Below are 24,720 nucleotides of genomic sequence, written 5' to 3' on the forward strand. Positions count from 1 at the left end.
TTGGGGGTGTGTTATTTCAGAATGTGCAGCCACCATTATGTGATACAGCACTTGTTTTCACTGTGGCCAGTTTAACCCTTGTACTGTATTTTTTTAGTTTGTTTTTATGTGTTTCATCAAAGATAAAGCATTAAAAAAAAAAAAACCCTAGAGAGCTGAAATTTCAGTGGGAAGATTAAAAGAGGCCCAAAGTCAAGAGGGCACCAAGATCTAAGCTCCAAAAATTATCGACTAGAGCGTAATTTAAATCTGATTTTTGTCCCATTGATGCCATTCTAAATGATCTAAAATGCTTCATTGTTGTTTTTGTATCGACTTTCACTGGAATTTTAATCAAACTATCGGATCAGGGTTTTTTTCAGTGCATTTTTCCAACGTTACATTGTCTGATATTTCCCACCTCTGGTGAGCGTAACCATGCAACTGCTGCTAAACTAAATAAGCTCGACACTTATCTTATTAATATACAAAAATACGCTTATGGATGTGTGAGAAAACAGCCTGTGAAGCAGGAAGCGATCATGTGAAAATGCAAGCTTTGTAACTATCCAAATCATCAGGGCGTCCCCCACCTACTGCCGAAGCCAGCTTTGATAGGCTCCAGCAAGCATCGGACCCTTGTGAGGATAAGCGGCTCTAGAAAATGGAAGCCTGGATGAATATGTGAATAGGTCTCATGCCACTGAACATTTTGAGTGGTTGAAAGGAAATAAGTTTTGTTATGACACCTCAAAAGCAGTTTTTTGTAAATAAATAAATAAATAAATAAAATGTGCACTATGTTCTTTTTTTCATATATTTTGAAATAATGTAACGAAAGAAAATTGGTAGGTGGATGGATGCTCTGTAACAGAATTTACTAAGTATTTATGGGGAAGAGGACATCCAACCTTTCGGCTTCAACTCGCTGACGGAACGCTCACCTTGAGCAAGCGCCTTTGTGACGCGAAACTTTAAAAAACATCTTAAAAAAGACATTGAACAAATATAGACTGAGGCAGATTGATGTCCCAGCAATTGGATCACAAACTCCGCTATAGGTGCTCAGTCTGTGTATTCCTTTTAATGCCAGAGTACACAGAAGCGCCAGCCAAAGGCGGTCATCGGAAACGCATCTGTCGGCGACTTCGCCCTCTGTCTACTTCTCGCCGTTGAAGCAAACGGCCGTCGGATGTCCTCGTTACCCCAAAGACTCGCATGAGTAGACGCAGAGCTGAGTCGTCAACGGAAGCGCTCCCAGACGCCCGACTTTATCGACCGCCTGGGTTGCTCCTGGCATGCTCTCCGTGAAGCAAAGCCCCAAAAAGAACACAAGGATCGAGCACCAACTGCAGCGGGCCCACGTCCGACTGAAGCAGATTGACATCCCGTCGATGGGGATCAGAAACCCACTACTTGCCCGCTCTTGCTGGGTGTTAATGCAAACTCAGGGGGCCACCGACCAGGGACTTTAGACCCAGAACCCGAGAGTTCTCAAGAGTTCCTGGACTTTTTGGTGTGAAAGGGGCAAATTGTGCTCGGTGAGCTTGAACTGTACAATATGTCATCGTTGAGCGGCAAACAATCTCATGTAATGTACTGTAAAGTATGGCCCATTCCATGTTTTGGTAAGATGTCCATAGACATTATGGTTTGGCTCAATCCTTTGGATGCTTTTTTTCCCAAACAGCATTCTCTGTGTGGTTTAAAAGGAGAGCTTATTTTTCAGACTGAAAAAGATGTAGAACTAACAAGAAGGTTTTTAGAAGAGTCGTTGGAACATTTTTAAGACAAAAATAGACAGTTATTGTACTTTTCAACTTGCTTCAACTTCAACTCTGCTCTTTTTTTGAACGCAGCACAAGCTCAGGATCCGTTTGAACAACCGTCCCGCTCACTGACACAGCTTCCAAACCACTGCAACTTCACCAGCGCACAACGCCAAGTCTTGTAGACCAGCTTATGTCATCATTTGCACAAGAATGTTCTTTTTTTTTAAGCATAAACAGACATTCTGAAAGATTTTGAAATCTTTTGGCAGCTCAGTTTTTGGCTGCAATCACACTTTTTTAATCCTGGCAGGCAAATAAAATGGGGGAGAGAGAGAGCAAGAGAGAGAGAGAGAGAGAGAGGGAGAGAGACAGAGAGAAAGAGAGAATATATATTTACAAATGTCACAATGCATTGTGTACTCGTCTCACTACCATCAAGGACACATTTGAATGTGCGAAGATTTCTTAACATTCTTCCAGACACTTGAAAAACGGCTAACAGAGCTCTTTACTGAGAAGTAGCTTCTCATGATCGAGTAGCCTCAGTTGCAGGGGAAAGAATTCTCAGAGGGAGATGCAGCGCATGACCCCCTCTTCTCAGTTTGGCCAGTGTGAGAAGGAAAAAAAACCAGCCCTGTGCTCCTTGGTCCAAGCAGACAGAAAGCAGGACCTCGACCGTAGGACGGCTAGAGCTCCAAGGTGATCGAGCGCCCACTCATCTTGAGAGTCCTTAAAGAGGTGGCCGAATCTTCCAGCACCGTCGTTGGAGAGGAATGAAACAAGGATTGCATGTCCTAAAAAGCTGCAGCCATTTCGGGAGCCCGAGCGGGAGGTAAAGTGTCTCACAAGCACCGCAGACAGCCGCGTGAAATGAAAGAGGTGCCGGGATGAGGCTCGTTGCATTAGAAGTGATCAGTATTGACTAAACCTCACTTGGAGCTTGCAAGGGTCATTTCTCTATCTGTTTAGTAACCGCCATTGTGAGTGCAGAACCTCCTCTTAAACAGCTGAATCAATTTCCAGCAAGGTAAAAAAAAAAAAAAAAAAAAAACTTGCAAATGGCCTTTTTGCTTTGCTGAGCCGGTACGGTTTGACGCTCAGTTTTTTGCTAAGGATTTTGACCAGCGGGCAACATTTCAGAATCACGTAAGCACGGATCAATTAAGATGAAGATTCAAGTCGTTAATAAAGACGATGTCTTGGGTGAAGGGGGATCCTAATCCTAAACACCACATGCGGGCATCACTTCAGACGATACGACATCATTAAACAACAGGCTGTTGTCTCCGCATGAAACACACTTAACAGTTGGCTTTAATTAAACAGTTGAGCAGTCTTTATTTTCTAGGAAACGACGACTTTGTCGAGGACCTGTTGCAAGTTGCACTTTTCGCTTGTTTACTTTTCATGCTTGCGATCGTCTAAAGCGGAGCGCAAGCGAGGCATAAGAAAGCCTAAAAACAGAATAATCAAAATTTAAACACTTTTAACACTTGCATAAATGCATTAGCCCGAGGAAAAGCTTGTTGTTTGCTTTAGTAACATTTGGAACATTCCAAAAAAAAATGACCAAATCTCCCATAGAGGCTAAATATAATAGTAAACATGCATGTGCAGTCCCGTAACGTCATGGTGCAAATGTAACATGCAGGTGCAAATTTTTGTGCCCCCAGATTCCAGCCCTAAAAACAAGCACACAATCACACATGCACACACACACACACACACACACACACACACACACACACACACACACACACACACACACAAACAAAGCCACTGTGAAGAGGAGGAAGACAAGCAAACAAATGAGCGTGTTGAACACAAAAAGCCAGTAGTAAAAAGGTGTGGACAAGTTCATCAAGGATAACTATAAAAAGCCTGCACCAACTTGTTTTTTGTTACACTTTATATGTAATATATGTAATCATATGTAGGAAGCAACTGTTGATTTCTTATTTTCTCCATCAATATATCAAGCCAATAAAAATGGTGAGCAAAAAAAATGGTCAAAATCATCATGTTGTTTGTATTTTGTCAGAAAATGACAGAGGACAACCTCAGAAAACTGTAAATTAAAAATTTGCTAAATTTGTGAAAATCTGGCACTTACATCCACTTGCTGTTTACTATATCTTTTTTTCAATTCAAGGCATGTCGTTGACATTCTTGTGACTTGTGTCATTGTGACTGACAGGTGCCAAGGTCAGGTGATTGGACAAATGATCATTTCTTCCTTCCATACTAGCCACACAGTGTGACAGACATGCCCCAAGTGATTAATCTACAAAACGTTTCTGGGCTTTTTTTTTTTTTTTTTTTTTTTAGTATCTGGGCACCGGTGTGCTATCATGTCAGAAATATACGTTGTTCAAAGTCATATAAGTAAAGAAAAAAATATATATATATTTATATAAACGTCACTCTTAACTTCATATTTAACTGCAACTAAAACTAAAAATGAGCAAAAGCAAAAGTTGAAGAACACGGGAGTAAATAGCACATGACGAGCAAAGACGCCAATATTATTTCGTTTGAATAAGCAGTAAGAAAGCCTGGCATGAGAGCCGCCAGCTCGCCTGTCACTCAGCGCCGTGCACAAGCCCGTGCGCTGTTTGGGGTGCTCGCCTGTGCACCATGGTGCAGGGGTCTGGATGCATTTGTTTGAGGAACGTGTGTGTGTGTGTGTGTGTGTGTGTGTGTGTGTGTGTGTGTGTGGGCGCGCGCGCTACCATGCCGTACGAAATGTGTACTGAAGCATGCGGCCTCATCAGCATCACGCAAATCTGCATGTGAAGGTCGAGCAGCACCAGAGGCCAGTTGTCAACATATCTTTTCCAATTAAAAATGATCATCATTAGAAGCCCCCGCTGCATGTTTCTCCTATTTTTAGTCAACTGTTGATGCGCTTGTTCGTCACAAGTTGTTCTTGTCGTTCACCGCAGCGCCATCATCGCAACAGGAAATGACAAAATCTCTACGTGGAGCAGGAAATGTATTATAGGCGGACTTTTGTCACTTTAGCCATTGATTCATTTCCTGCCTTTTTTTCCTCATGTGAGCCCTGCCAGGAAAAGCTTATTTGGCTGCAGTCTGGCGTCGAATGTGACCCGCGGACGAACAAAGTTAGCGCGTGCAGCTGAAGAGCGAAGGGAACTTGAGAAAGGGTCACTCCTGCGATGATGGAAGGCGCTCGCTGGCAGAGTTGCATGCAATGAAATGTGCCTTTGTATGATGTCGAGGTAAAATGGGCAAAGCATCTGGGGATTTGGGCTCTCTGACAGCTGCCTACTTTGAGCTGGCAGGAAGGAGCAAGCCGCCGTGCTGCAGCCCCTGCTATGATGAATAAAATATGACGAGCACACACAGTGGCGGCTCACCGTTGCTCTGATGCAACACGGAACAACATCTCAAAAGCAAACAAAAAAAAAAAAGACGCGTGAGTGTGTTTGCGAGATAGAGGAGCTGTTAAAGATTGATCGTATGGATGAAGACGATGGTGACAGCTTGACTTTTTAAAAGAACGCGCTTCTCTGTTGGTATTTCTCACTGTGCAATTTTGTTCGATGAACGCGCAATTGTTGAATTTTTAAATATTGCTTTTTAAAATATATTTATGAAGGAGAAAAAGATAAAAGCCCTGAAAATAGAAAGTGGCCTTCTACTCCAACCCTCAAACATGAAGATGCAGGAAGACTCACCGATTTATAGAACAACAGAAGCGTGCTGCTGGAAAACAAGTCCAAATGAGAAAACATCGGAAAGCAGCTACACAGTGACCTTGACCTCAAAGTAACTCATCGGAAAATATTGCAATTTGTCACTGAAGAGCATGAAATCTCATTTCTAATGTTCTGTACCAATTCATCATACAGATTTTTCAAGCCCGGTGCCTACTGACACTTCCGGTAATGCAAAAACATAAATATTTCTCTTTGTGGACTAAACACGCACAATGGAAATGAACCAGTCACAATTTTGGAGCAAGTGATGAAGATAGAGCAATTTTGCACTCCTCACTGAAGAATCAGAGTGATACATATGTAAATTATTCTGACTGATTTCTAAATTTCACTTTCATAAGAGCAGTCAGACAGAAAGAAATTGCAAGACACTGACATCCTTTGATATTGGTCATCAATCAAATTGCAGCTCTCTGAATCCGCAAGGCTTTACTCGAGGCTGCTCCACTTGCTCTGTTTTGTTGGAGACATTTCACCGTTATTCCGGAACGCTTCTTCAGTTCCAAATTTCGAGGTGTGGAGTCTTCCTGTTTAAGGGCGACGTCAACAACGCTGAGTCGCTGTTGCAAGAATGAAGAAACAGACACCTAGTTGCCTCGAGTCAACCTTTGCAGATTACCGTGACCCGGATCACGGAGAATTCACACAGACAGCTCTCTGAAACGTAATTGAATCCAATTAAGGGGAGGCAACAGTTTGCCCTCACTAGTTTGAACCGAAGCTGTCATAGAAGCGTTTCTTACGCGTATGCTTACAAACGCAGATTAATCGAGGTTACTTGGAAAATGCTGGTGAACTGGTTACCTTGAAAAAAAACATGCAAATATAAAACGGAATCTTTCATCCATTTCACTCAACAGCTTCTGTTGCTACAGTTCCAACGGAAGACCATTCTATTTAACATCTTCAACTGAAAAAACACAAACGTCATTCATTGCAACTTTAATCATTCAATCATTTTGCAAAGATAATTTCTTGTAAAGCGGATGCCATTGTGAATCAATTTCATTTTGCAATTTCTTTTCAGCCAAGCCTTTAGGGGCAGAGACAACTACTGTCTAATTAAACCTTGCCACCCCCTAAAGGATGCCATTTTAAAAATCATAATTTACAATAAGCTTTTTTTTTCAGCGAACCTTTAAGAAGTTTCATTTGGTAAATAAAAACAGAAAGCAAGCATGTACAGCACAGGTGTCAGACTATGAAGGAGTTTGGTAACGGTGGTAATCGTCTGAATCCGGTGTGTTGGATGGAAACATTGAAAACATGCAGGATATCAGCCCTTGAGTACTAATTTCAAGCCTGTGATATACAATAAAGAGCTTTAAAAAAAAAAAACATGTGTAGTGAGGCATTTTTTCCTCCTCCGAAAACAACGATAAAGAGCAGGGGTCATCAATTCTGCGCTTGGAGAGTTGGTGTCCTGGATGTTTTATACGTCTCCCTGGTGCAACACACCTGATTCAAATGATCAGATAATCAGCAAGGTCTGCAGAAGCTGGATAACGATCCCGATTGTTTGAATCAGGTGTCTTGCCAGAGGGAGACATAAAAAACGTCCAAGACACCGGCCCAAGCTAACAAGATTTGATGACCGCTGATGTACAGTGGGGGAGAAAAAATTACACTTAAACCCAAACAAAGAAAGAAACAAACAAAAAACTTTCACAACAGAGTCAATGACTCTCATCTCTCATCTCAAATCTCATCTCTTCTTCTGATGGGGCAGAGTGGTCTACAACTTTTTTTTTTGTAAATAGAAATGTCTAGAGCCTGATTAGGTGATGACGAATTGGGCCTAATCACATAATTTCCACTTGATAGCAAACAGGAGAAAAAGATCAGCTTTTATAAGTGCTACAAAGCAACAAAACAATCCTGAAGTTCTGAGACACAGACAAAAATATGCAGTTTTTATTTCCCTTCCCAAATCATTATCAAAACATTGGCTCGGAATCCAGTATTGGCAGGTCCTCAAAATATACAGAACTGTATATATCTTAGTTAGGGCTGTCAAACTCATTTTGGCTCAGGGGCCGCATGGAGTAAAACTATCCTCAAGCGGGCCAGACAAATAAAATCATGCTATACTGTATATCTAAAGAACAATTAGTGTACAGGTATATGTAGATTTTTACCCTGCACATTAGCCTGGACCCAAATGGACAGCAAATTCAACTGTAAATATATTGTCGAAATGTAAAAAAAGAAGATAACATTAAAATACTGTGTTCTTCCTTTCCTGTGTATAACAATATATTTTTCCTTAATTTGCATGAAGAAAATGGACATTTTCTCTGAACTTTACTCCATTTGTTGAAAAAATTCATATTTTATATGAAAATGTATGCAATTTGGGGTCATTTGTGATGTGTAAATTTGAGTACACAGTATATATGATTTTATTTATGTATTTATGATTCTATGAGAGGGGACGAAAGAAAATCGCAGTCGTAAAGTGAAAAAAAAAAACCTAAGGCAGGGACATCTTAAACCTGGGTTCCATTGTGTGTGTGTATATAGTGTATACCGTATATATATATATATATATATATATATATATATATATATATATATATATATATATATATATATGTCTGATTTCAACAAAATGAGCTGGTACGCCAGGTATGCTGTGACGGTGAACCTATTTTAATCCCGATCCAGAATTTGTCTTCCACGACGTGAAAAATCCCCCTTTTACATTTCTTATCACTCTCAAATGTCAGAGTGTCAAGCTACAATTTGCCACGCTTGCGACAACTTACGGCGAGAGCCAAAAGAAAACAACATGCAGGGACTTACTCATCCCGACCTAAAAATTATTCAAGAGCTAAATCAGTCCACGTATTGATTTTGTATGTGACTTGGGTTTAAGCTTCGGATGAAGTCTGTGTTCTTGCGCGCACTTGTTATCTGAGAAAGGCAGAAGTCTGACTGTCTGATTTTTGAGGCAGGTGAGTGCACTGTAGACCAAATAAGCAGGCCAAAAATAGGAAAGAAGCATTCGTGGAGAAATGAGCGACCCCAAAAGTGGTCATGGCAAGTAAAGGACCCCCAAGAGCAGAATCGCGCGACGGTGTTAATAGGCGCGCAAAAGAACGACAACTCCCAGGCACCCAAGCGTTACATTAGGGTCGGTAAAGCCGCACGAGACAAGGCAAATAACAGCATGCGTTTTGGCCCGGGCGTAGGCGCGCAGCTCCAGCGGCTGACTGAGGAGCGGGTTGACTCGGGGGTCAGTGAAGTGATGAGCGGCGAGCTTGAGCTCAGCCATCGCCGCCAGCAGCCCGGGGAAGACATCTGCTCGCTCACCCAGACAGCGCAGGCGATGAGAGCTGACAATGTGGCAATGTGCTCTTGGCTGACCAGGTGTGCTTCATTTACTACATGTTCCAAACATCAGCACCAGCCCCAGCAGTTTAACTGACAGATGGAGAATGTTAAGACGGCAAAGGAGCTCATGCGTGTGCTGTGCTTACAAGCAGATCCACAAAAGTAGCTGATAAAGGGATAGACTTTAGGCGCTCATCCTGCTTGATGCTGCCAGCGTAGGAAATTATCTGAGCAACATGTAATGCTAAACCCAAGAGTAGCATGCCCTTACTTTAAGTGCACATGAATAGGAAAGCCTATATTTCTGTCTTTGCAAATTGAATCCCAGTAGACACAATACCTGGGCCTGGAACCATCAGGACATACCGTATTTACCTTTGAAAGACTGTGTTAACGGTAACAAGTAGCGATGGGAATCTTTGACCGTCCCGCAATTGGATTCAATTCAGATTTTTTAAAGCCATCCACTCAATTCAGAATCCATCTTGGATTCAAAGTGGTTATTGATCCAAGATGGTTTGATTGGCTGATGTCTGCTTCAGTCTTTAGATGAGCAAAGAATCCTCTTGATCTTGCAAAACAGAATGACAAATTGAGACAGGAAAATGTCATTTTTTTTATTCTTTGTTTTGTTTTGTTTTTTACATTGAGTTCTGAATTTCTATTAATGTTTAAAGTTCAGAAGTACATTTTTTTGCCTTGAAATGTCCGACCACATTTGAAGCCACCGCATTGTTAGCGGCTCGCGCTAACGCTGGACACTTGTCCCGTAACGTACAATGAGAGCGTAATTGACTAGCGATTGCTTAGCTTTCATAATCAAACATTTATTCAGATTTTTTTAAATGGTGGTGTGTAGATGTCAGTAGAGATGTAATGTAATGGCATTAAAAATGAAAACAAGAGGAAGACTAAAGCTAGCGGCTAGCAAGCACTGCTCTGAAGGCCAACTTCAAAGTAAAAGTGTACCATTTCCATTTGAGTTAACGCATGTATTATTTGGTGTGTTTATTATAAAATGGCTTTCGCAGATTGCCGTTAGCATGTGACGTGATGTTTGTTGCCTCTTCTTTGGCAGCTCACGTAGTCACTCGGAAGCCGACCAAGTGGAATTGTTCATTTATGAAATAAATTTTTTGACATTTTATATCGATACTGAATCGTAGTAAATGAGAATATTGGTTCTTTTGTGAATCCATTGTTTGGGTCAGTGACTAGGTACTGTCCTTTCATCTTGTATTCTGTATATGCTATAGATCACCAAATGAAATTCTTGGACAGTCAAAATGAGGGCATTTCACAACATTTTGTGCGTTATTTCTTTTTTATAACTGCCTTTTTACTACTGTCATTGATATCTAGTGGGGATTGGTGCCTTGCTCGCCTACGCAATACTCAGGTAGTAAACCAGCCGCTGTATATACCAATGTGGGTTGTGAACCTGCCACCCTCCATTCCTCAAGCAATACGCAAACTGAGCCACTGCCACCCATTAAAGTGATTCATTATGAACATAACATAGAGACGCCTCCGAGCTTGAATAGTTCGAGGAGATCAGACACACAAATCTAAACCCAAAACCACTTGACAGAAACATGGAAATAAGTTCATGCAAATCACTGAATGCACAAAATTTGCAGAATAAACAACGGAGAATAATCATTTGAAATAATAGCACAGTGCATCCATTTTCGGGGGGTTATGTATGGATTTGGGGGGGGTTTTCGGTGCCATTTCGGCCAGAACTGATGCAACAATGAGCCAAGAGGCGACTGCCAGTGAAGAGAGAGTGCGGTGAAGACTGTGAAGCCCAGGACAGGACGTTGCAAACATTTGCATATTGATATTAACAGTGGGGTGCTTTTCTTAATTTTTTTCTTGAGGTCTCTATGATCAAAACAAAAAGACTGCTCTTGCAGTTATTTAAGGTTTTATGAGGACAGTTTGTCTCAACTGATAATTTCTATTATTATCATTTCTAAGGAGGAAAAAAAATTGCATTGCAAATTGGCAAACCACATGCTGCAAATTAGACTATTATAATTTGTATCGCTGTATAGTTATTTATTAAGGCATTACTGGACAATGATTGCAAGTTTTATGCCGGGAACGTTTGACCCTTGAAATGAATCAATTGTAGTGCTTTTGTTTCTGATGACAAAAATGTTTTTAAACTAAACAAATCAAAAATTCAAGTAGCTTCTTGGAACAAATTTTGATCAACTTGCAATGATCCGCTGTATTAACGTGATAATGTATTTCATGACACGTTTCCCTATTATAACTAATCAACCGTTGTTTTCCTCTTAATCAGACAGTAGCAAGACTTAAAAACATTACAATTCAAAAATTGACGCTCTGAAGAAGGCGAACGATAACACCGAAGCAGGTAAAACTTCTTAGACATTTTAAGTTTTTCTTTTGGAATTTTAAAATGATTAAGTTTTGCTACTGTCTGCTAAAGAGGAATCAACAAGGAGAACAACAATTGATTTTAAACTATGGACAGAACGAAGGTTGTTCAAGTATTATCAGGACTAATTCGTTAAAAGAAGTAGTGTGCTTCTCATTGGGCATTTTGAACATCCTGTTACCAAAAATGTTTTATTTTACAGATAAAGCAGTGGTGTCAAACCTAAGGCCAGGGTTCATTTGGGGCCAAACAGTGATTTTTCAGCAGCCTGTAACAAATACAAAAATGATATTTGCTACTAATAGTTTGTTTTTCTTAACTTGCAGCTGTAGGGATAACAATTAATTTTTACTTGCAAAACTCGTTTCTTCCATTTTCTGCTCTGTATCAAGGGCCGAATTGTGAACTCGTGACATAAAAGTTTCCAAAGTATTGTCTCAAAAAATGTTCAGTTTATGAAAGGTCAATCCTGTTTTCGTTCTAAATGTAGAGATGTGATTAAGTTGCCGTTCAGCAACCAGGCGAATATATTCTGTCCGGTTACCACAGCAAAATTTGGAAAAAGCCTTTGCTATTCTCCTTATAAAAAGCTATTCAGGTTTAAAATCATTATGATGAATAAACAATAAGCTAATGCTTGGTTGATTAATATATGTGTGCTTGATAATTTAAGTAAAACACTTTAAATTTTCCATCTGAAGAAAAAAAGTTTGGACACCCCTGAGATAAAGGGCTAAAATGTGTGAAGACGCTGATAATCTTATTTTCTAGTTTGAAGGTGTGTGTGTGAAGGGGGGCACAGATGCACATCTTGATTTAGCCAAGTTGTCCATTTCACAGCAACCTGACAAATTTCTCCAGCTAGTGTGACAGCCCAATTAGGGCCCAGAAGACTGAAGGGAGATCTGAAGCTGCAACTGACAGACGCAGTGGTGGGTGGGTAGCGGTGGACTATACGGGGCGGGGGCCTGTTTGGGTGATTCGCGCCGTCTGATTCTTTGTCACACTGGGGCTCCTTCTGCTGTACTGTTAAGACCGGCCTTGTCAACATCTCCCGCCATCCTCTTTAGAGCAAAAACATGTCTTTTTTCTTCACAGAGCTGTCTAAATACGGATGGATGTGTTTTCATAGATCCAACTGTCGCCGCCCGGATCAAGTGGTGGTCTCAAAGCGGAGGAAACGCCGCTTGGCTCCTCCCTCAATACGGGTGCGCTCATATCCAAGTCTAATTCCCTGGCAGACATCGAAATATAATAATAATAATAATATAATATATAGTGCATACAGTGTTAAATAGGTTAGGGTTTATTGCTCCCTTGAGAAGCATCCTAAAATTCGGTGAAAATGAGTTTTGATTTCATCTAATTGGCCTGTCATCTGGTTCAACGAATGCTCTGAGATTAGCATTTATATCTAATGCGCATCAAAAAGGAATGTTTCTTCTTCAATTCGGCTGCTCCTCTTTATCGTTTTTAGCAGCAGCATCATTTCTCACTGGCTTCAAAGTGAATCAAAGACCTAAATGCGCGCCTCATTCCGAGCGGTTTTGCTATTACTTATCTAAAGCCAAACATCGGTTCCACAACACTGCGCCTTTTTTAAGTGACGTAGGAGAGAAAAACGACGACGGCGACAACTTGATGTCACGGCCTCATCTTATGAGGAGTAAGTAATAAGCTCTATTGTTAGCCGTGTGCTGCTCACAGCCCACAGGGGGCATATTTACATGATACCTAGGGACCGCAGTGAAATGTGATGTATTATATATGCATCTTAATCCCCCCCCCCCCCTCTTTCTTTAACAGCGGGGAACTGTAATTTCTAGTGTTACAATGTTAGGCCTTTTTTTTCCCCTTTGGAAGCGAGCCCATTAGCAAAGGAGAAATGAGTTGAACTAACCGGCATTTGGTGCCCTTAGCTTTTGGCAGAAGAGTCGCTTAACCAAAGCGTTATTAAAGGAATTTGCCGTTGCCGGAACGGAGGTACGCGGAACACAGCCCAGCTGTTTCCCACCAACAAAGGCTTGTTTTTGTGAAGCAGCCATCCCATTGAAGAAAGGACAAGGAGCTTTGCTTCTTGAGGTGAGCAATTACAGTGTGATGTGCTAATCTGAGCAACTGGCATCGTCTCAAGGTCATCTGCTCAACACGGCGTCTGTGTCACTTTACATGCACTGGTTGCCCACTTTTCGTTGGCACCTTTTTCCATTTGCTCAATTACAATCACACGTCCTCCAGTCACCTTGTTCTCACACAAACAGACAAATGCAGGTCTACTGGACCGCTCTCTACTTGGATGAGAATGAAAATATGCAAGGATTGATGACACATCTGATACTTCAAGCGACCTTTATCTGAACTTGTGATAACAACCTGAGTGTTTTTTTCCATGGAATATTTTAGATAGCTTTTATAGACATAAGTGATACAATTCAGTACATGAGGTCTAAAAATACTCTTTACTAAACATGACAATACTATTTTTATTGATGCACAGCATAGCTCAGATCTGCCCTGCAGTTTGATTCCCGTTCATTTATTTAATTAGCTGGGGAGATTTCCCATTACAGCATTTACTGATATCGCGTGTTTGCTCATTTGGTAATGCTTCTTATTGCTGCTGTTTCTGTGGTATTAGTCAACATTTATGGATGGGCATTAATTTAACAATATAATTATTATGCTACGCGTCAACATACTTAGAGGTGTCCATACCTTTTTGCCTCCCCAATCAAGCCAAATAAGGTAATGAAATTGGAAAACCAAAAATGAAAACCTCTCAGTATGAAGCGTACTGTTTTCCACACCTCCACAAGAAGAAACAATGTTCCAATGATTAATTTCCTAGGAAATACGCCTAACACAAGGTCAGTGATTTCACTTTTTGGCATCTGATATACAAAAGGCTATTGTGTTACATCATTGTCTTGAAAAAGCTGTACATCAACAAAATGTTGCTTCAGTCCTACACACACACACACACACACACACACACACACACACACACATTATCCTCTCTTCATATCAGACCTGACAGACTAAGACAACATCTGTGCCCTCAGCAGGATGCAATTCTACGCCTGAAAGCTTCACCTGCGGTAGCCATTTAGCATTCAGTCATTATTGCTAACTAAATGTGAACCATATCTACATATGGGTCCAAAATAACATCCAGACAGTAGCATGAAATGGATTCACTTTATTTTTCTTGCTACATCAAAAAATAATCAAATTTGACTCGAAATTATTTTCACTACTAACTTTGCAGCATCTAGTAAAGAAACACAGATTTCCAGTAGGAATTAGGATTTATGTGTAATGATTTCAAGTAAATTATACTTCATAATTGCAGGGAAGCCAGCGACAAAATCCATACTTCTACTTAAATAAAAAAAAGGCCTTTGGAAATTGGGACAGGCGTTTGACTACGGCAGCGGTTCTTAACCTGGGATCTATCAAAGCCTATGATTTTGGTGAGTCAGTCCCTGGGGTATAGTGGAGCCTCCGCTCAGAAGGCCAAGACACACCTGACTCGTTGTGTCAATTTGTGATGACACCTCACTTGGCCATCACTCGGTTGTTCACGTTACATTGCAGGGCTAATCGGTGCTGCGGGGAATTTAGCGCACTCGCGTTTGTAATACATTGCGTTATTTCTTAATATTTTAATCCGTACGATGACAAGCAAAAAAAAGTAGTCGCCCCCCCCTATATTTTTTTTAAATGTCATTAGTTACAATATATCTCGGCAAGCAATACTTTTCAAGGATGCTGGACATAAAAATGAAGAAAAGGAACAGAATTTGCTGTGCAAATGACATGAGGGTGGGACTTTTCAAGGTGAAGCGATGCAAATCTGGACCGCTCTCTTGTTCTTTAAACAAGGTGATGTTCATAAACAGTTAATTTTGTGCCTTGGTAAAAAAACAAACAAAAAAAAACATTCCCTATGTCTTGAATTTGGGATTTTTTTTCTTTGCACAAGAACAATGCAGTAAAGACAGTGATTCTTGTTTCATTGCATGCAGGCAACATTTCTAAAACAATCCCCATTCACAAGGCGATGCATAAAAAGCCGGAGACCTTGTAATTTGAATACCGTGCCAATATCACATGCACACGCAAAAACTGCTTGGCCTCGCTTTCTCATCCAAGTGTATTTTTAATGCTCGACTTGGCGCAGTAACAAGTGGCCAAATTACACAATTTTCATTAGAAACAGCCTTCCTATACCAGCCCTGAAAATTTCCGATTGATATTGACCCCCCCCCCCCCCCCCCCCCCCCAACATATTATTTTATGAACAGATGTTTTTAAATGTCATTTTGTACTTCTTCAGACAGCAAACAAGCTCAGACCGAATCAAGAGCGAGGTTGCTGGTTGCAGCCACATTTTGCTACTTTTTTACAACTAATCAACAGTTATCTCCATTCATCCCACACTCCGAAAACATGCTTTTCGTATGTAATGGACATCTCCTGGTCTGGTTGATTTGCCAGAATGTTTCCTCAGATCATAATAATCTTGATCAAAATAGGAGCATGTTTTCATGGTCAAATACTGGCACGTGTACAAATACGGTATGCATACGCAGTCGCTATTCATTATTATTATCTTTCAAGATGCACGCAAACGTTCAGCAAAGATTTATTTGGCATGCTTGACACGTGCATGCCAAGGGCTAAAATCTCACCACTTGATAACACTTGGTATAGCCCCACTACCTGCGAAGGCAGTGATTATCTGGTGTGTTCTGTTATTCTTTTTTTTTAAGGCGAAGAACAAGAAGAAGAAAAAGGTCTAGTGTTGTGAATAATCCTTCCATAAGCTGAAAATCTGTCTGAGATGTGAATGCAGCAAGGCTGGCCCTCTCCTTGGATCCGTGCAGCGATAACTGCATTTGAAAGATGATCCTCTTTCCAGAAAGCACCAGTATATTTTGGTGAAAAACAAGTTTGAGTGGAATGCTTGAATCAGCTGACTAATATGATATTCTGCTCTTCGCACGTCTGACATTATCAAGAGTGCGAGCGGTGCCATGCGTCACTGACTGTTAAAGCAGAGTATTTAATGCCAGGCTATTTCTGTACGAGATCTAACGAGGATCTTGACACCCTTTTCTTGATGCTGATAAACCGGCTGCAGATCGAGCACACTGTCCAGCAGACGCACACGCGGAACGGGACCTTTGCCGTGTCTTCGTAATGGCAAGCGCAAGAAAGCAAAGTCTTGATTCTCGTCGGCTCCTCCGGCCATCTTCAAAGCCCGCGGCCATCGGATATGATCCGCGGCACGTCCCCCGAGAGGTCGCCGAGAGGATGAAATGATAAGCCCCGGAGGAATTCAAAGCCTTCGCACCCTGCTGCCAGCCACCCCGTCTCTACGTAAGACTTCAGGTCTGTGAGGAGGAGTGCGTCTCGGCTTCTCCTCTGCGGCAGAAGCCAAGCTTGAACTCCCCTCCAATTCGACACCAAATGTGCCGTATAATCGTTGAGGCTGAAGCGCTTTTTTTGCTGCGATAGGGAAAGAGGGGAGCTCCTGGTGGAGCGAAATTCTGTGACTTTGACCATGATTATTCACAGCAGCGGTGGGAACAGCACGCTCTCATTCTTCAGCACACAAATATGAATTGCTTTGAGCTGGCATATTTCTCTGACGCGTGTTCACCTCTGCCTCGGGGAGGACGGAGCCAGCGGGGTGACACAAACCCTGCCAGCAGTGCAATTCATGTGATTTTATTTTTTCTAATGAGTGTCCACACATTTGTGCACCTTAATAATGCCATAATGGGATTCAAAGTTCCATTAGCGGGGTGTTACAGAGCTGAGCCACAGGGAGGGGAGCGATAATTTCTGTGAAACAGTGACACTCCTGCTATTGATCAATTCGGCTCGGCCTGGACGCCGACGTGATGAACTGAGCGCTGTGTCGCCGCTGGTATAACTAGGGCTCTGTCGTGCTCTATGCTTCTTATTTACTGGCATCCCCGATGCTGAAAGAGCCGAAGCGTGACCAATTAGTTGCCATTCATCAGCCCATTTCAACAGTACTGCAATCTTTCTTATAGTCACTGTAAACCTCGTTTCTTGCCTTTTGTACAAAGCGCTGAGTGCATAGTTCGATATGGTGATCTACAGTAGACCGAGGCCATCTGAAACAATGGGGGGAGGACAAACTGCTGAGTGCAGACATTCACTCATTAAAATCATTATCATGATTCTGCGTGGCGTCGCCGTATACCAAGGTGATTTTGAAGTCGTGTTAATATGGCTCTGCTAACATTTTGAGCAACACAAACATTCAGATGATAGAGGATAGAACAAGTAGGCAATGAAGCACAAAATAGAAAAAACATTTTAGACTGTGTTAATAAAATGAATACAACAGCCACTATATGGGACAACTTTGCACTTAGGAAGTGTGTTCTGCATTTTTTTAATGCACAAACACCTATTCCACGTTTGTGTAAATAACTCATTAAATTCCAACAATCCGCTACTAACTACATTACCGGTACAATGAAAAGATTTTGAAATGTTCAAACTGTTTTTTTCCAAATGTTGTTCCCCTTTGACTTAGATGTCTACATTAGGATCCAAAACAGCTGGGTCGGGGTCAAGAACATACTGTGAAAGTTGAAAAATACTCAAAAAACATGCTTGGAGCATTCCTCCAGGTTCATTGGAAACAGATGAATGTCATGATGGGGTATTACATGAGGATTCGTGAAGGGCTCACTTGTTAAGATGCAAGAATGGGGCAATGTTCGCCACTTTGTGAACAGATGCATGAGCACTTACTGTAGGCCAACAGTTTAAGAACGTTTCACAACCTATAACTGCAAGGAACTCAGGGATTTCATGATCAACGCTACATAACTATATGAAAATATTAAGAGGATCCGAAGAAATCTATTTGTATAAGCAGCATTTGATCCCTAAAAAATCATTATTGTGTAACAAATACACTACTGAAATATAGTGTCAGTCACCAGAGTTAGATACCACATCTATACCATCCAAATTTCAACTCCACCATCCAAAGTATCAGCCACTTAGCAATAGCACTCAGAAACAACGCTGCTGCTCATCTGAGACAGGTCTGAAGAGTCCAGATTTCAAATTATAGTAGAATTCATTTGACCATCTGGATTGCAATCAGTATACATATCGATAACATTACGATAACAGATGTATTGGTATGAGGGTGGGTATCAGTGCCCATGAAATGAGTAGCTTGGATATCTGTCAAAGCACCATTAATGCTGAAAGGTACAACCAAGGTTTGGAGCAACATACGGTTATGCCGCCTTTCAAGCGATGCCTTTTTCTGAGACGTCCCTGTATTTTTTCAGCGAGACAATGCCAAACCACATTCTCCATGGACAGTGTGGTTTCGTAGTAAAAAGCGCAAGTGCTAGACTGGCTTGTCAACAGTCCAAACCATTGAAGGTGTGTCAGGTACTATGAAGCACTATTGATCAACTCAACATAAAGTAAGAATGACAAAGAACTCCACCTACAAAGCTTTCAACAATAAGTAGCCTCAGTTCTCAAACACGTTTTAGGTGTTCTTAAAATAGGGTGACCAAAAATCCCGCTACAAACCGGGAGAGTCCTAATTTTGAGCCTTGTGTCCCTAGTCCTGATTGTTTTGTCCTAAGTTTATGTAGGTTGCAATTTTTTCTTTCAAAGTCCAACAACCCAATTGTTTGGGTCATTCATACAATTGTCATAAGGGATTGAGATAAAAAAAAAAAAACAATTAAAAATGAATTCAAACATTTTACTGTCATGTCCAACAACTTCCTGCTTCCATGTCGATGAACCATGGGAAATAAAATCAGACCATAGCAAGTTGAGTGCTCTGGCACAGTTCCCAATGTGGGACAGCCAGGTATTTTGCGTTTTGTGAACAATGTTTTGCAAAATTAAAGAAAAGTGCTTCCATTTGACGAAAATGAGGAGAAAGTTGACTGGAGATGATTCAATGACCACTCACACAGCAAGACGTCTCAATCATCAATAGAAATACTAATTAAATACGCCAAACAGCAATGACTAGTCTGTGAGCACGTTGCAGGGGGTACGTGGAAACATTTTGTTATTCAATTGACAGACCAAAATCAGAACAGCCACATGTCAACTTAAATTGTCGGTTCGGAAGAGACATATTTTACTAAATTGGCACAATGCAGGGACGAAGCAAAAAAGGTTACATAATAGTCAATGTAATACTTTGTTTAGTGCTATTGATCTGTCATCTAATATAGCACACAACAACCAGTCATCTGAGAGACTAGCGATTAAATATTTTACACATAATGCCTGCTGAGAAAATGTTTGCATATTTAATTTACAGTGAAATCGTAGTGTCCTTTTTTTTCTTTTTTTTTTTAATCTGGTCACCCTTTAAAAAGGAGAGGTGATGTAACACGAGTAAAAATGACCGTGTCTCAGCTTTTCAAATATACTGCAGGCATCAAATTCAAAATGAGTGAAAATTTGACAAAACACACAAACACTATCACAATAAAGATGATTAATTTCAATACTAAATATTGTGTCCTTGTAGCGTATTCAATTTAATATACGTTGAAACGGATTTTCAAATCTTTTCATTTTTTCATTTAGGTTTTAACATTTTAGTCATGCTGGGGTTCATATTATACTGACTATGATCTCTCCAGGAGAACTCAACTCACTGCTAAATTTTGGGTTACACACAACATGGAGACCCAGGTGCTGTAATGCAGGCATGCAAGGAGAGGCTCGTATTAGCAGACAGTGTTGCATCACTTCAATTGAGGGGCTGGTGATGTTACCTTGCTCAAGGGCACCATGAAAGTAAGTAATAAACAGTCATCTCTTCAACAACTAGCTGTTTTTTTCTTTTTCTTTTGCAGGACTTGAACAAATGAGCTATGTTATTAGTAGAGGTGTATTACATCGACAACAATTTTATACCAGTGGTTGTCATTTGAAGTTGTTGAGAAATGGAATGCATCCCACTCAGAGGAATTTGATAGCTCACCATATTAAAGAGTGACATTGTAATAACAGCAGCAGAGCGTAAAGAATACCGCTTAATCATTATACATTTATGGAAACAACATTTAAAATAACACATAAAAATGTGCATTTAATATAGTATGTTGCTGATAGTGCCTAGCAATAGGTCTCATTTGAAAAGATGAGCTGACCATGTTACACATACAAGAGACACCTTTTTTTTTTTTTAACAAGTCTAGTCTTTTAAAGTACATAAATGAATGAAAGGAAGGGATGTGCGTTTAGTCTAGGGTTGTGTTCTGCATCATAATTGTCACTAGTTAAAAATTAGCAGGGAGTCTCCAATGGAATTTCAGCTCCTTCACACTTGGAAGTAAATGATTGCTGTCCAAGCTCCTGGTTGCATCTTAACCCAGCTGTTTCCCAACCTTTATTGAGCTGAGGCACATTTGAGAAATTTCACGGCACACAGCAGAACCAATGTCAGAAAGGCTTGACTACGAATATCAAGATGATCTCGTTGCAATTTACACGCACATTTTTGCACAATATGTGAAATCTGAGCCTGTTTAATTGAAGATAGACGTTATATATAGGCAAGAAGGTATGACTTAGTCGGTTTTGAATGGCAACAGGTGGATACACCGAGCTATTGTCCTACATCTAGGAAATGAGCATCTATCAGTATATTGTATGTCGTTGGCGTGTATAGACAGCCAAAATATAAGGTTAATTCATGATAAATTAGGTGAAACCGGATGATTTCCTTTGGCGTTCCTGGTTTTCTTTCATGGCACAACAGTTGACAATTGGATTAAGCCATTGGTGACATATGCGCCTAGCAGGGAAGCTTTGCATGAACATCTGCTATACTCATGTCAATAGGAAATAAAAGAAAAATAAAAGGCTCAAATAAATAAAAGGAAAAAAACAAGAATGGCTCAAATCAACACAGGTTCTATACTAGAAGTCGATTTAAAACAGGAGGGGGGGAAAACGGACCCTTGGTCTTGCTTTTCTTGAACAAGTTGCAGGACATCCAAAAAAGAAAAGGCAAATTCCACGGTCAAATATTTCCGGCGATAATTTGAAGGATTGGTGCACTTCTTTAACGTCGGCAAAAGTGCACTTAAGTCATTTACCCCAGGAATTAGATTGGAAAGATTTTGCAAAGATGTTACCTGAGACGCGAAAGGGCTTCAGATGTTGGTTTGCGCAACGTTTTCGCTCCTCGTCAAGCCGGGGAACTCAAGCCGTACTCTGACAAGCGGGCAGCTCGCGGTGTCCGTACTTTGTCTGTTCAATCCCATCTGCTCCAACGCCGTGTGAAGTGCTCTTCAATAATCTACAGCGTCGCAGATGTGCCGCGACGCTCTGCTTCCAGCACCCCGAGAGGGCGACACTAAACTATTGTGGAGCCCGCAGGCTCAGCCGTCCGCTCCGGGCAGCCCACCCGTCCTCGGCTTCCCCGAGCCCTGGCATCTGCTCCGGCCGCGGCATGCTTGCGAGGCGGGCTGTGGGGATGAGCTTTGGAGGCTCGCTCGGCCGCCCGAGCTGAAGGACGGCGCTCGAACGCTGCGGAGAGGAAGCGCTCCAAACGCGGACCAACAGCACTGCCTGGCGCACTTAAAGAGACACAACAGAGCACTCTCCGACTCTTTTGGGACTGTCTTTCCGGGACACGCTTGGCGACGACGCAAACTTATTTGCTAGGGACCATCCACGTGCAAATTTCACCCGTAAGGACATGCGTAAAATGCTTTTGAGCGGAGTGATGCTCTCCATATGCAAGTGTCCCTCATGCGCAGCTGGGTTGACAAGCGGAGATACAATTTATTGTAACGGCAGCTCTTCAAACTTATTACGCCAAGTACCACCTCAAAACACTTGGCTCTATCGTAAAAGCAGAGTTGAAATACGGCAGCATAATAGAACCATGTGTTCATCTGCATTTTTTAGCCGTTGGATTCTTGTAAATTATTGCAGATTTTATTGAAAACATTTTAAAAGCGCAAGCGAAAATTCCCCTAGGTTTGACCCAAGCCCCTAAATGCTATGCGCAAACAAGAATCTCAAACGTGCAAATACGAAAAGTGCGTAGTTAGGATGAAGAATCACAGAGAAAGATGTTTAGCTTCAACAAAATGGCCGCACTAGCTATACGAAGCTTGCATTTGAACTGCAATCCAGTCAACACAAGCCTCGGCTGCTATGTTGGTCCTGTCAATTTTGTTTTAGCCTCTCTCATTGCAGATAGGATGCTGCAAATGGAAGCGACGTCAAGAACCGACCATTTGGATTTGGTCCGATACGATAAATTTCTGAGGCAATATCTTTTCCCATACCAGGGATAATACCTTGTGTGATTTAGGGAAAAAAAATGAAGTATTCTGCAAACGAGTAAACCGCTGAAGGCATACTTTACTTGAACTTGAGACTACCCAGCATTGCATCGAAAACAATGACATGAGACGTGGCAATAATGAGTACTCAATAATGAGCATTGCTGTACTGTGAAAGAGTTGTTAGCACGCCCGCCTCACGGTGCAGAGGCCCTGCTTCCGGCTGCGGCTTTTCTGTGCCGAGTTTGCATGTTCTCCATGTGCCTGTGTGGGTTTTCCCTGGGTACTCCGGTTTTCCCACATTCTCCAAAACATGCATGGTAGGTATATCGTACACTCCAAATTATCCTTAGGTGTGAGTGTGAATAGTTTGTTTGTGTGTGCCCTGTGATTGGCTGGCAACCAGGTCAGCGTCTACTCCAAGACAGCTGGGATACGCTCAAATATGAATGACTACATTTTAAAAAATGACTGAATTAAATAAAATGGCATTTTTCTTTGGCAAATGAACCATATCGCCTGCATGTGCACGTCTTGTATTCCCCTAACAATTGTGAAACTGACAATGCACATATTTCATGCATTAATCATTATTGATACGTGGGCATAATTCATACCTAACTGATCAATAAATTAACAACAGAATCAATATGCCTGTCATTAGTATTCATAGCTTTTTTTTAGGGGTGGGGTTGCTTTTGAAAGCTAGCGAGCCCGTTGTCTCATTATATGTTGACTTCAAACAAAACGCTTAACAGCTTAACAGGACAACATTTACCGTATTTTTCCCTGTTCAAGTCGAAACTCCCTTTTTTTAATGCAATTTGTGTAAATCTTACAAAAACGCAATTGTAATTCCACCCCAGACTAGTGTTTATCTACATCATGGCTTTACAATTAAAACATGTGGTGTGTTTTTAAAATGATGAAATTATGACATTTTTAGAGACATTTGTACATTGTATATCAAGGGGGGGGGGGGCAAGACGAGGCAATCCATGCATGTTTGTACACACAAATGCTGAAAATTATGTCACAACAATGAAATGATTTAGATTACAATGCTTTATTTTTTTGACACAGCTGAATATTAATTTGTCTAAAAGTCATCATCACTTTCTGACATGCCAAATAGCTCCTACCATTTCAATGTATAGATATAATTCTCGGGCGTGCTCGTCTTCCTCCTCGTCACTTATTCGTTACTCCCGTTACTCTTCCACAGGTAGTCGTCTTCAGACCCGCTCAATTTGTTTGAAATGGAGGTCTCCAGAAATGCGTTGCAGAAACTTTCCTTTCTCAAATGACGACTGGCAAGATCAGAACGTGGAAGGTTAGTTGAACTTTGTCATTTTTCGAGCCGCTGTGACCTCCCCCCCACCGACATCCACATGTGCCACTGCTCTGCATTTTCATCTTAACGGACAAGTTAAGCCATCTTTTCCTTTTCATAATGTGTCAAAGTCTGTTTAAAAAAGAAAAAAAAAACGAGGCAATGCAGCCCAATTGTGGCCAACAAAGAGGCGATCAGGCGGCGCTTGACAAAAGTGCCGTTTTGCAATGTTCTGTGCAAATACTAAAACGGATGCATACTCTATCGGATTAAAGGCATATACAATGATTTTAAGCCTTGTACAATGTTATTAAAACACAGATATGTGGAGGAAAAGGGTCTGGTTTTGAGTTATGTGGTTATAAGTCGACCTCCTCTAATATGGGGTTGAAAATGAGGGAAAAAAACTCAACTTGTAACTTTTATGTCATCCTGCAAACAAAGCAGGAAGTTGCAAATGAAGGATGTGTGGTCAGGGGGAGGCAGGGGGGAGGGGGGGGGGGCGGAGCCTCCCTGTTCCTTTCCCTTCATGTCAAGAAAAACAACGCTTTGCTATGATTAGATTCAAGTATTTTCTATTTTAATTTTCTATTATGTTGTTTACATTGGATTTTCTTTTTCAATCCAATAATGCTAACAATCTAATCATGAAAATGAATGAAATTGTAGAATTTGTTTATTTCCTGTCCAACTACATGGGCAAGAAGGGAAGAGCTCTAATGAGCTGTGCAAAAAGTTCAAAAACGCCTCATGACAGAACCTTCATTGACTCAACCGCACTTAGATGTCC

At 41.1% G+C, this 24,720-nt stretch overlaps 1 protein-coding gene across 1 annotated transcript in view; it reads right to left on the bottom strand.

The window, feature by feature from the left end:
* The window catches only part of wscd2 (WSC domain sialate O sulfotransferase 2), a 53,631-nt gene extending 31,759 nt beyond the window's left edge, over positions 1-21,872 (bottom strand). Inside the window, exon 1 of the mRNA XM_088430220.1 lies at positions 21,437-21,872. The gene's annotated coding sequence lies outside the window, so the exon portion shown is untranslated. The remainder of the gene's footprint in view (positions 1-21,436) is intronic.
* Between the last annotated feature and the right edge of the window lie 2,848 nt (positions 21,873-24,720).

This window comes from Hippichthys cyanospilos, chromosome 1, assembly GCF_059441005.1.
Source record: "Hippichthys cyanospilos isolate Australia breed blue-spotted pipefish chromosome 1, RoL_Hcya_1.0, whole genome shotgun sequence".
Lineage (NCBI taxonomy): Eukaryota > Metazoa > Chordata > Actinopteri > Syngnathiformes > Syngnathidae > Hippichthys > Hippichthys cyanospilos.